This window comes from Scyliorhinus torazame, chromosome 18, assembly GCF_047496885.1.
Source record: "Scyliorhinus torazame isolate Kashiwa2021f chromosome 18, sScyTor2.1, whole genome shotgun sequence".
NCBI classification, from domain to species: domain Eukaryota; kingdom Metazoa; phylum Chordata; class Chondrichthyes; order Carcharhiniformes; family Scyliorhinidae; genus Scyliorhinus; species Scyliorhinus torazame.
In genome coordinates, this window is record NC_092724.1 from 93,578,255 (window position 1) to 93,590,701 (window position 12,447).

Genomic DNA, 12,447 nt, shown 5'->3' on the forward strand with positions numbered 1-12,447 from the left:
GCAGTGAATCTGTGAAATTAATAAATTAAATCTACCTCTTTGACCAAGCATTTTTGCCAAGTGCCTAGTATTTACTTACGTTGCTCAATGCCTAATTTTTGTCTGATTAAATTCCTGGGAAATGCTTTGGGATGTTATGTTCATTAAAGGTGCTTCATAAATACAATTTGTTTAAAGAAAGAGTGGAGGAGAGTCTCAATCACATATTGTTTTTGAAGATGACCGAATGAAGGTTGCTCCAGCTTTAAATAGAGCCGAACTATTAATCAGATGAGTTGGGAAGTCATGCAACGCCCATACGGGAAAGGAAAATTTTAATTAGAATCATCGAATCATAGAATTTACAGTGCAGAAGGAGGCCATTCGGCCCATCGAGTCTGCACCGGCCCTTAGAAAGAGCACCCTATTTAAGCCCATACCTCCACCCTATCCCCGAAACCCAGTAACCCCACCTAACCTTTTTGGACACTAAGGGTAATTTAGCATGGCCAATCCACCTAACCTACACATCTTTGGACTGTGGGAGGAAACTGGAGCTCCCAGAGAAAACTCACACAGACACGGGGAGAACGTGCAGACGCCACACAGACAGTGACCCAAGCCGGGAATCAAACCTGGGATCCTGGAGCTGTGAAGCAACAGTTTTAGCCATTGTGCTACCGTGCCACCCAGAAAACCAGAAAATGCTGGATAAACTCAGCAGGTCTGGCAGCATCTGTGGAGAGAAGCAGCATTAACGTTTCAGATCTGAATTACCCTTCCACAGAATCAGAAATGTTACCTCTGTTTCTCTCTCCACAGATGCTGCCAGACCCGCTGAGGTTATCCAGCATTTTTTGTTTTTATTTCAGATTTCCAGCATCTGCAGTATTTTGCTTTTATTTGAGAATCTTTACTCCCTGGGCAGAAGAAGGCCATTCGGCCCATTGAGTCTGCACCAGCTCTTGGAAAGAGCACCCTACCCATAGTCAACACCTCCACCCAACATTAAGGGCAATTTTGGACACTAAGGGCAATTTATCATGGCCAATCCACCTAACCTGCACATCTTTGGACTGTGGGAGGAAACCGGAGCACCCGGAGGAAACCCACGCAGACACGGGGAGGATGTGCAGACTCCACACAGACAGTGACCCAAGCTGGAATCGAACCTGGGACCCTGGAGCTGTGAAGCAATTGTGCTACCCACAATGCTACCGTGCTGCCCTTAAGAACAAATAAATCTACACTATATCATTTTACCGTAATCCATGTACCTATCCAATAGCTGCTTGACGGTCCCTAATGTTTCCGACTCAACTACTTCCACAGGCTGTGCATTCCATGCCCCCACTACTCTCTGGGTAAAGAACCTACCTCTGACATCCCCCCTATATCTTCCACCATTCACCTTAAATTTATGTCCCCTTGTAATGGTTTGTTCCACCCGGGGAAAAAGTCTCTGACTATCTACTCTATCTATTCCCCTGATCATCTTATAAACCTCTATCAAGTCGCCCCTCATCCTTCTCCGTCCTAATGAGAAAAGGCCTAGCACCCTCAACCTTTCATCGTAAGACCTACTCTCCATTCCAGGCAACATCCTGGTAAACCTCCTTTGCACCTTTTCCAAAGCTTCCACATCCTTAATAAAATGAGGCGACCAGAACTGTATACAGTACTCCAAATGTGGCCTTACCAAAGTTTTGAACAGCTGCATCATCACCTCTCGGCTCTTAAATTCAATCCCTCTGTTAATGAACGCTAGCACACCATAGGTCTTCTTTACAGCTCTATCCACTTGAGTGGAAACTTTCAAAGATGTATGAACATAGACCCCCAAGATCTCCCTGCTCCTCCATATTGCCAAGAACTCTACCGTTAACCCTGTATTCCGCATTCATATTTGTCCTTCCAAAATGGACAACCTCACACTTTTCAGGTTTAAACTCCATCTGCCACTTCTCAGCCCAGCTCTGCATCCTATCTATGTCTCTTTGCAGCCGACAACAGCCCTCTTCACTATCCACAACTCCACCAATCTTCGTATCATCTGCAAATTTACTGACCCACCCTTCAACTCCCTCATCCAAGTCATTAATGAAAATCACAAGCAGCAGAGGACCCAGAACTGATCCCTGCGGTACGCCACTGGTAACTGGGATCCAGGCTGAATATTCGCCATCTACTGACTGACTTCTATCGGTTAGCCAGTTCGTTATCCAACTGGCCAAATTTCCCATTATCCCATGCCTCCTTACTTTCTGCAGAAGTCTACCATGGGGACCTTATCAAATGCCTTTCTAAAATCCATGTACACTACATCCACTGCTTTACCTTCATCCACATGCTTGGTCACCTCCTCAAAGAATTCAATAAGACTTGTAAGGCAAGACCTACCCCTCACAAATCCGTGCTGACTGTCCCTAATCAAGCAGTGTCTTTCCAGATGCTCAGAAATCCTATCCTTCAGTACCCTTTCCATGACTTTGCCTACCACCGAAGTAAGACAAACTGGCCTGTAATTCCCAGGGTTATCCCTATTCCCTTTTTTGAACAGGGGCACGACATTCGCCACTCTCCAATCCCCTGGTACCACCCCTGTGTTTAATCCTATGGTAAGAATAAAATTTGTTTAAATATAAAAGATACCTATTGGTCAATGAAATTACTCCTGGAGCGAATATCCCTGCAAAATGGCCCAGCAAGCTATTGAACTGACACCAGAAGACCCAGCCAATGAGGAACGACAATAAATTAGGCCAAGTACCATTTCTCAAAACATGAGAACAATTTAGATAAAAGTTTTATTCATTATTTTGGTTTAGTATATGGAAATCAGGTATGAGCTGCATGTCAGTTGGTGGTCCTCTCACCTCTGATGATTGTTGCTTCAATTCCAGAGACGTGGATGCATTGGGCATTATTTTCAAGGCTTTCCCGTCAATGGAATCTTTCTGTCCTGAAAGTGACCCCCCTTGGCGGGTTCCCTTGTGGCAGGACAGGTGAGCCATGCAAAATACCGTGGACATGAAAATGAAATGAAATGAAAATCGCTTATTGTCACAAGTAGGCTTCAAATGAAGTTACTGTGAAAAGCCCCTAGTCGCCACATTCCGGCGCCTGTTCGGGGAGGCTGACATCGGCGGGACTAGAAGAGTCCGCTGGCAGCCAATGGCGAGCCATCTCCACTGTCAGAGAATACGCCGAGGGTGGGACCTGGGAAATGTATGGAGTCTGCAACTTTCTCCCCGTGTCTGCATGGGTTTCCTCTGGGTGCTCCGCTTTTCTCCTAAGATGTGCAGGTTAGGTGGGTTGGCCATGATAAATTACCCTCAGTATCCAAAGATGTGCTGGTTAGATGGGATAGGGCAGGTGAGTGGGCCTAGGTGGGATGCTCTTTTGGAGGATCGGTGCAGACTCAATGGGCCAAATGGCCTCCTTCAGTACTGTAAGAATTCTATGGTTCTATGGATGGATATAAATGATCTTTTTTCATTATGTTGAAGATGAGTAGGGGATATTCATTTGTTAGTACAGAACTTGAGTATTTCTGAAAAGGTGGCATACTATCAAAGCTTTTCACCTTGCACTCATCATGAAAGTTTTAAAGAACACCAATAGTGGAGGGAACAACATTTTCTACCACACGAATAGAGAATGTTGATTGGTTGGCAAGTGGACTCTGGTGGAGGTGTTGCCATGGAGAATGCATGGAAAACCTAACTGCCAATTAGGAAAGTTAATAGAATGTTATTATTATGAGGGGAATTGAATACAAAAGTAGGGAGGTTTCAGTTGTACAGGGCACTAGTGAGACCATCATTTGCGTACTGTATTAATCACCTTATTTAAGGAGATATGTAAATGCATTGGAAGCAGTTCAAGAAACGGTACCAGAATCACACCTGGAATGTGTGGGTTATCTTATGAGGAAAGGTTAGACGGTCTAGGTTTGTATCGCTGGAGTTTAGGAGAGTAAAAGATGAATTGATTCCTGAGAGGTCTTGACAGAGTTGATGTGGAGAGGATGTTTCCACTTGTGGGAGAATCTAGAACCAGGGGTCACTGTTTACAAATAAGGGGCATGATTCTCCATTGGCCGACGCGTAAATCGGGAAACGCAATTAGGCGGAGAATCGGTTCCGATTCTGATGTCACGTTGGGTGCTGATTTCATGGCAATTCACAATTCTCAGTAGCCTCAACGACTGGCGTCAATGCATTCCCGAACACCCGTACAGTAAACGCCGTGGTGAGGAACATAAGAAATTGTCTTTTTTTTGCAGTGACGTTATTAAAACTTGTGTTAAGATACATACAGAAAGCATGCCTGCTAGTGCTGTGATTAAGGTGTCATAAAAATGAGGTCACCATTGATTGCAGGTGAAGTGTTATGCTAATAGATCTTGAGAACCATTTACTTGTTCACAGATAGCTGGCTAATTGAATAGTTGTTACGTTTGAAGGACCCCTGGGGTGTAGATAATTTATGGGGGTGTTGTGTTTGGTCCTGACGAAACATGTCAAGGGCAGTCTTGTAAGAAGAGACCAAAGAATGCTTTCACCTTGGGCATAGATGATGTAGTTAATGGGAGGAATCAGGTTTGTCTAAAAATTCAGTTAGTCCGAGAACTCTCATCTGAACAGAGGGATTTCAGTTTTGGTCCTGAAAGGTTCTCTCTCCAAAGATTCTGCACAGAGAAAAGCAAATATAAACCTGGTTGTTAACTTTATTTATGAGTGGTATTTGAAATATATTGGTTTCCTTAATTGGAATATAGTGGCAGGTTTAAAAGGAAGTTAAGGTTTTCTCTTTTGCTTGGTAACTGTTAGAACTGTTAACTGCAAAGCTATTGCTTTGTTGCTAATATGTTTAATTCTGTGTTTAAACTCAAGATTTTTTTTAACCTAAACGATACCATGGGAAGGATACTCCGTTGGCCGACGCGTAAATTGGGAACGTGATTAGGCGGACAATCAGTTCTGATATTGATCTCGTGCTGGGTGCCGATTTCATGGCAAATCGCAATTCTCCATAGCCTCAACAGTGGCATCAATGCGTACCGGAACGCCCATACAGTAAACGCCGTTGGTATATCATTAGCAGGCCCGACCCGGTATTCTCCAGGGCCTCCATGATGCTCCACCTCCGATGGGCCGAATTCCCAACAGCGCGGTTCACTTGTGTTTTTAAAAATCGTGAAACCTGCATCGTGGCTGAAGAAGGAAAGAGAGGGGGTACAGACACAGCGCAACATCTTCATAGTTTGCTGACAGGGGGCTTCTGCCAGGTGCGGGGGGAGGGGGGGGTGCGGGGAGTGGGAGGTGGTGGAGGGGGGGGTGGCCAGGTGGTGGGCTGTGGGTTTGGGGTGGACGGACATGGAACACATTGCCGCAGCCGCATGGCAGCCATGCAGCTGCGCATGCTGCTGACAGCCAACTGTGAACTTAGGGTCACAAGTCGTATGGGTCCCCCCCCCAGACCTCCTATCAATGGAATGGGCATGCTCCAGTGCAATCAGTACCATCTTGTTGGCTGGGTTGAGTGTGTATGGGGATTATAATGGGTATATGCGGCTGCAGCTTGTCAGCCTCCCGAGTGTCCATCAAAGACCCGGCGAATCCCACACCGTTTTTCATTGGAATCAATTGTGTTCCACGCGGCACCGGTGCTCGCCCCTCCACAGTCACTGAGTCAGTCCAGGTTCTGCGCCAGATTTGCTGTCACAAAAGCCCACAGATCCTTCCCCAGCGTCAACACTTTGTCTCAGGAACAGAGACTCCAGCCGCATGGGACAGTTCTATCCCTCCTTTGGTGCAGTAACATTTCCTCACAGTTTAAGATTTGAATGTAGTTGGATTCTCATCCGGGATCTTAACACTGTTAGTGGAGAATACCACTTGTGCTGCTATTGCATTGTAACAACATGAAATGGTTAGATTCAGCTTTTGCTCAAATCTTTGAAACACCCTTTCCAGGGTAATCTGAGGCAGACTGGGCACTTCTCAGGACTGAAAGTGGTGGCCTTAGGCCCGTTCATGAGTTTGTGCGATATACAACGAGCAACACGAGTAATGTTCTCCAGTAACAAGATGCAGCCAATTCAAGCCAAAAAGACATTCTGCTATCGCACAAATAATGTGGTAAATGAATTGCAGGCCGATATTTGTCCTTCAACCAACATCACTAAATCAAAGCATCTGGCCATTTTCTCATTGCTGTTGTGTGGGATCTTACTGTGTGCATATTGGCTGCCATGTTTTACATTACATATTACAATCGTGGTTGCACTTCAAAAATATTCCACTGGCTGTAAAATCTTTTTGGATACACTGAAAGGTGCTATATAGTTCTCTTTTTCTTTAACATCTTCTAATGCTGGGCCATGTTTGGGGGCAGGACTTAGAATTTCCGGCCAATTCCGGTATTCTCATCAGATGGAGAGTCTCTTTATTGTGGCAAAAAGCCTGGCCAAAATATTTGCCCAATATCTCTGCCATTTCCTCATTCCCTATGATTAGCTCTCCCGTCTCTGTTTCAAATGGACCAATGTTTACTTTAGCTACCCGCCTCCTTTGTATATTCTTGTAAAATATCTTATAACCTGTTTTTATATTCCTGGATAGTTTACTGTCAAAATCTATTTTTTTCCCTTCTTACCAACTTTGTGCTGGCCCTTTGTTGGTTTCTAAAACACTCCCAATCCTCAGACATGCTGCAATTCCTTGCACTTTATAAGCATCTTCTTTTAATCTGATACTATCCTTAACATTCTGAGTAAGCCATGAATGGATATTTCTTGCCAATCTGTTTTCTCTCAGCAAGGAAGTGAAGACAGTTTGTCTGATGACTGCCAAGATAGTCTATTCAGTCAGCTCAGTTATATGCAATATCATTCAAAAGGCTTAAATCATCAAATGATTGCCATTTACTCAGACAAAACCTAGCCTTTAAACAAAGCCTCCCAAAGCACTGCATCTGTCAAAGGATAAAAAGGATGACTATTAGTTCATACTTTCAACCACGTAAATCAAAACATCAGTCAGCAGTTCCATGCTGCAACCTTTCTAAATTGGCAGCTCTTTGAGTAATCATTTCCTTTGAGCGTTGGGGTAACAGCACAGAGATGGAGCACTGTAACTTTGCCTAATATTGTCAAAATCAAGTTTTCAGTCCTGAGTGATGGGCCAAAAACAGCAGGAACTGGGTTTCCAAGAAGATGAAGGTTCCACAGCAATCACCGCAGAATAAGAAGCATCTCTAACAGCTCCCTTCCAAGAGCTTCACTTTGACAGGTCTCTGATGGAAATTACGGGCTGGATTCTCCATTCGGGAGATTATATTGTCCCGCAGGAGCTGAATCACTTCTGGTTCACGATGTCGCTAGGAGCGACGCCCAGAAGCCATTCACTCTCCCCAGACATGCAAATCTATGCATGGTGTGTATTGCAAAGGATTCTATCGTGAATCCCGCTAAGGGACACATTTTGAGTGGGTGGCCCAACAGCAAGGTCTGGCAGCTGGCTCCCCTTCCCCCGCAATACAAATCCTTTCCCCCCAACCCCCCACTGACAAGTCGGGTTATCCTACCTCACCCCCACCCACCATGGGAATTGCTCAGTTCTCCCCTGCCACAGTATGCCCAAATGAGAGTGCCCCAACCGTCCACCCACCCCCCAACAGAGACTCGCACCAGAGACCCCCACCACAGGCCCCCAACAGACTCCCCATCAGACCCCCTAATCAGATCCTTCCACCAGAGACCCCTTACCAATGCCTCCAACAGAGGCCCCCCCCATGTCAGAGACCCCACCAGAAGCCCCCAAAACAGAGACCCCCCACCAGAGACCCCCACCAGAGATCACTTCAGAAACGCTCATCAGAACCCCCCCCCCCCCCCCATCTGCGATTCCCCACCAGAGACCCCCATATCAGAGACAGCCCACCAGAGGCCCTTCATAATAGAGACACTGCCTCAGGTGGATGTCTGGAAAGCAGCAGCTGTTATTTCATAGAAAGCCAAAACCACATCAGAAGAATGTAAACACCCTCAGATCCTTTGATATCTAAGGCTTCCATTCGCTTCAAAGAGAAAGACCTTTCACTAGCCTATAAATGACAGCTTTCAGACAGCCAAATTCTGGACAGTATCATTTAATTTCCCTTCACCCTTGAATGCATCTCAAACAACGTGGTGTGAATTTAAGCGCAATGTTTATAAACATCTAGACAGGTCCTGACCACACCAAAAGTAGTTCCTAGTTCACAGTTCATAGAATTTACAGTGCAGAAGCTGAGGTAAAGAGGAAATGAAAACACTTAACTCCTAGCTGTTTATAAACATTTTGGTTAGGTTCAAATCAGGCTACTTGAGATACATTCAAACATGATGAGAAATGAAATGAAATGAAACTAAACAGCCCAGACATCAAAACATGACCCTAACCTTCCTGTTGGTTGTCATTTTAACTAAGCAGCTTGCTCTCATGCCCACATGTCCGTCCTTGGCCTCCTGCGATGCTCCAGTGAAGCCCAACACAAACTGCAGGAGCAGCATCTCACCCTCCGATTGGGCACTCGGGACTCAACATTGATTCCAACAACATTTAGATTGTGACCTTTCTCCACTGTCTTAAATCCTTTAAAAAAAACTATCCCATACAATTATTGTCTCAATGCAAAAAACCTCCCTTCCCCCCACCCCCACCACCACCCGGCCGTCCCACAGCAGGCCATCTGTTTCTTGTTCTTAAGGTTGCTACATCTTGTTGCAATCTCTCCCAGCTACAGTAAATGTCCAACACATTTCTCGCTCTCTTTAGGTCCAATGAAGAGAAACATTAACTCTGTTTTTTCTCCCTATGGATGCTGCCAAACCTGCTGAGATTTTCCAACATTCTCCATTCTTATAGCTGAATCTTAGCTTGGTTAAGATTTCCTACAAAAATAAAATACTGCAAATTCCAGATGCAGAGAGCATGAGGAACCAAGAGTTTGAAAGAGGGCAAGAGGAGCGAGGAGCTTAAAAGAGTGCACAAGGAGCCGAGAGTTTAAAAGAGCCCAAGGAGCCAGGACTTTGAATGAGGATAGAGAGGATGAATACGTGGCTCGAGAGATGGTGCAAGAGGGAGGGATTCAAATTCCTGGGACATTGGAACCGATTCTGGGGGAGGTAGGACCAGTACAAACCGGACGGTGTTTGCTAGAGCTGTTGGGGAGAGTTTAAACTAATGTGGCAGGGGGATGGGAACTGATGCAGGAAGTTGGAAGGTAGTAAAACAGGGACAGAAATAAAAGGCAGTAAGGGGGAAAGTGTAAGGCAGAGAAGCCATAGTCAAAAATCAAAAAGGGCGACAGTACAAGGTACAGTGACTGAGGGGAGCTCAGTGAATAGGACCAGGAATACTAAAAGAAATAAAAGGGGAAGTGAAAACATTAATGGTAAGCGATGCGGCAGGTTGTTACAGGAAGATGTGGGTTCGACGACAAGGAAAATTAGGAGAAAGGTTAAGAGGAAATATAGCTTAGGAGAGGTTACTGATCGAGGTGTTAAGATTCAGAACAGAGGTAAAAAAGCCAACATAAGTGTACTTTACCTGAATGCTCGTAGTATTCGGAATAAGGTAAATGAGTTGATGGCGCAAATCATCGTGAATGACTATGATTTAGTGGCCATTACTGAAACATGGTTAAAGGATGGTCACGACTGGGAGTTAAATATCCGAGGGTATCAACTTTTCGGAAGGACAGAGTGGATGGTAAGGGAGGTGGTGTAGCTCTGTTATTTAAGGATGACATCCGGGCAACAGTAAGGGATGACATCGGTGCTATGGAGGATAAGGTTGAATCCATTTGGGTGGAAATCAGGAATAGTAAGACAAAAAAGTCACTGATAGGAGTAATCTATAGGCCACCAAATAGTAACATTATGGTGGGGCAGGCAATAAACAAAGAAATAACAGATGCATGTAGAAATGGTACAGCAGTTATCATGGGGGATTTTAATCTACATGTTGATTGGTTTAACCAGGTCGGTCAAGGCAGCCTTGAGGAGGAGTTTATAGAATGTATCCGCGATAGTTTCCTCGAACAGTATGTAATGGAACCTACGAGGGAACAAGCGGTCCTAGATCTGGTCCTGTGTAATGAGACAGGGTTGATTCAGGATCTCATAGTTAGGGATCCTCTCGGAAGGAGCGATCACAATATGGTGGAATTTAAAATACAGATGGAGCGTGAGAAGGTAAAATCAAGCACTAGTGTTTTGTGCTTAAACAAAGGAGATTACAATGGGATGAGAGAAGAACTAGCTAAGGTAGACTGGGAGCAAAGACTTTATGGTGAAACAGTTGAGGAACAGTGGAGAACCTTCCAAGGGATTTTTCACAGTGCCCAGCAAAGGTTTATACCAACAAAAAGGAAGGACGGTAAAAAGAGGGAAAATCGACCGTGGATATCTAAGGAAATAAGGGAGAGTATCAAATTGAAGGAAAAAACATACAAAGTAGCAAAGATCAGTGGGAGACTAGAGGACTGGGAAATCTTTAGGGGGCAACAGAAAGCTACTAAAAAAGCTATAAAGAAGAGTAAAATAGATTATGAGAGTAAACTTGCTCAGAATATAAAAACAGATAGTAAAAGTTTCTACAAATACATAAAACAAAAAAGAGTGGCTAAGGTAAATATTGGTCCTTTAGAGGATGAGAAGGGAGATTTAATAATGGGAGATGAGGAAATGGCTGAGGAACTGAACGGGTTTTTTGGGTCGGTCTTCACAGTGGAAGACACAAATAACATGCCAGCGACAGATGGAAATGAGGCTATGACAGGTGAGGACCTTGAGAGGATTGATAACACCAAGGAGGTAGTGATGGGCAGGCTAATGGGGCTAAAGGTAGACAAGTCTCCTGGCCCTGATGGAATGCATCCCAGAGTGCTAAAAGAGATGGCTAGGGAAATTGCAAATGCACTAGTGATAATTTACCAAAATTCACTAGACTCTGGGGTGGTCCCGGCGGATTGGAAATTAGCAAACGTGACACCACTGTTTAAAAAAGGAGGTAGGCAGAAAGTGGGTAATTATAGGCCAGTGAGCTTAACTTCGGTAGTAGGGAAGATGCTGGAATCTATCATCAAGGAAGAAATAGCGAGGCATCTGGATGGAAATTGTCCCATTGGACAGACGCAGCATGGGTTCATAAAGGGCAGGTCGTGCCTAACTAATTTAGTGGAATTTTTTGAGGACATTAACAGTGCGGTAGATAACGGGGAGCCAATGGATGTGGTATATCTGGATTTCCAGAAAGCCTTTGACAAGGTGCCACACAAAAGGTTGTTGCATAAGATAAAGATGCATGGCATTAAGGGGAAAGTAGGAGCATGGATAGAGGATTGGTTAATTAATAGAAAGCAAAGAGTGGGGATTAATGGGTGTTTCTCTGGTTGGCAATCAGTAGCTAGTGGTGTCCCTCAGGGATCAGTGTTGGGCCCACAACTGTTCACAATTTACATAGATGATTTAGAGTTGGGGACCAAGGTCAATGTGTCCAAGTTTGCAGACGACACTAAGATAAGTGGTAAAGCAAAAAGTGCAGAGGATACTGGAAGTCTGCAGAGGGATTTGGACAGGCTAAGTGAATGGGCTAGGGTCTGGCAGATGGAATACAATGTTGACAAATGTGAGGTTATCCATTTTGGTAAGAATAACGGCAAAAGGGATTATTATTTAAATGATAAAAAATTAAAACATGCTGCTGTGCAGAGAGATCTGGGTGTGCTAGTGCATGAGTCGCAGAAAGTTGGTTTTCAGGTGCAACAGGTGATTAAGAAGGCAAATGGAATTTTGTCCTTCATTGCTAGAGGGATGGAGTTTAAGACTAGGGAGGTTATGCTGCAATTGTATAAGGTGTTAGTGAGGCCACACCTGGAGTATTGTGTTCAGTTTTGGTCTCCTTACTTGAGAAAGGACGTACTGGCACTGGAGGGTGTGCAGAGGAGATTCACTAGGTTAATCCCAGAGCTGAAGGGGTTGGATTACGAGGAGAGGTTGAGTAGACTGGGACTGTACTCGTTGGAATTTAGAAGGATGAGGGGGGATCTTATAGAAACATATAAGTTTATGAAGGGAATAGATAGGATAAATGCGGGCAGGTTGTTTCCACTGGCGGGTGAAAGCAGAACTAGGGGGCATAGCCTCAAAATAAGGGGAAGTAGATTTAGGACTGAGTTTAGGAGGAACTTCTTCACCCAAAGGGTTGTGAATCTATGGAATTCCTTGCCCACTGAAGCAGTAGAGGCTCCTTTATTAAATGTTTTTAAGATAAAGATAGATAGTTTTTTGACGAATAAAGGGATTAAGGGTTATGGTGTTCGGGCCGGAAAGTGGAGCTGAGTCCACAAAAGATCAGCCATGATCTCATTGAATGGCGGAGCAGGCTGGAGGGGCCAGATGGCCTACTCCTGCTC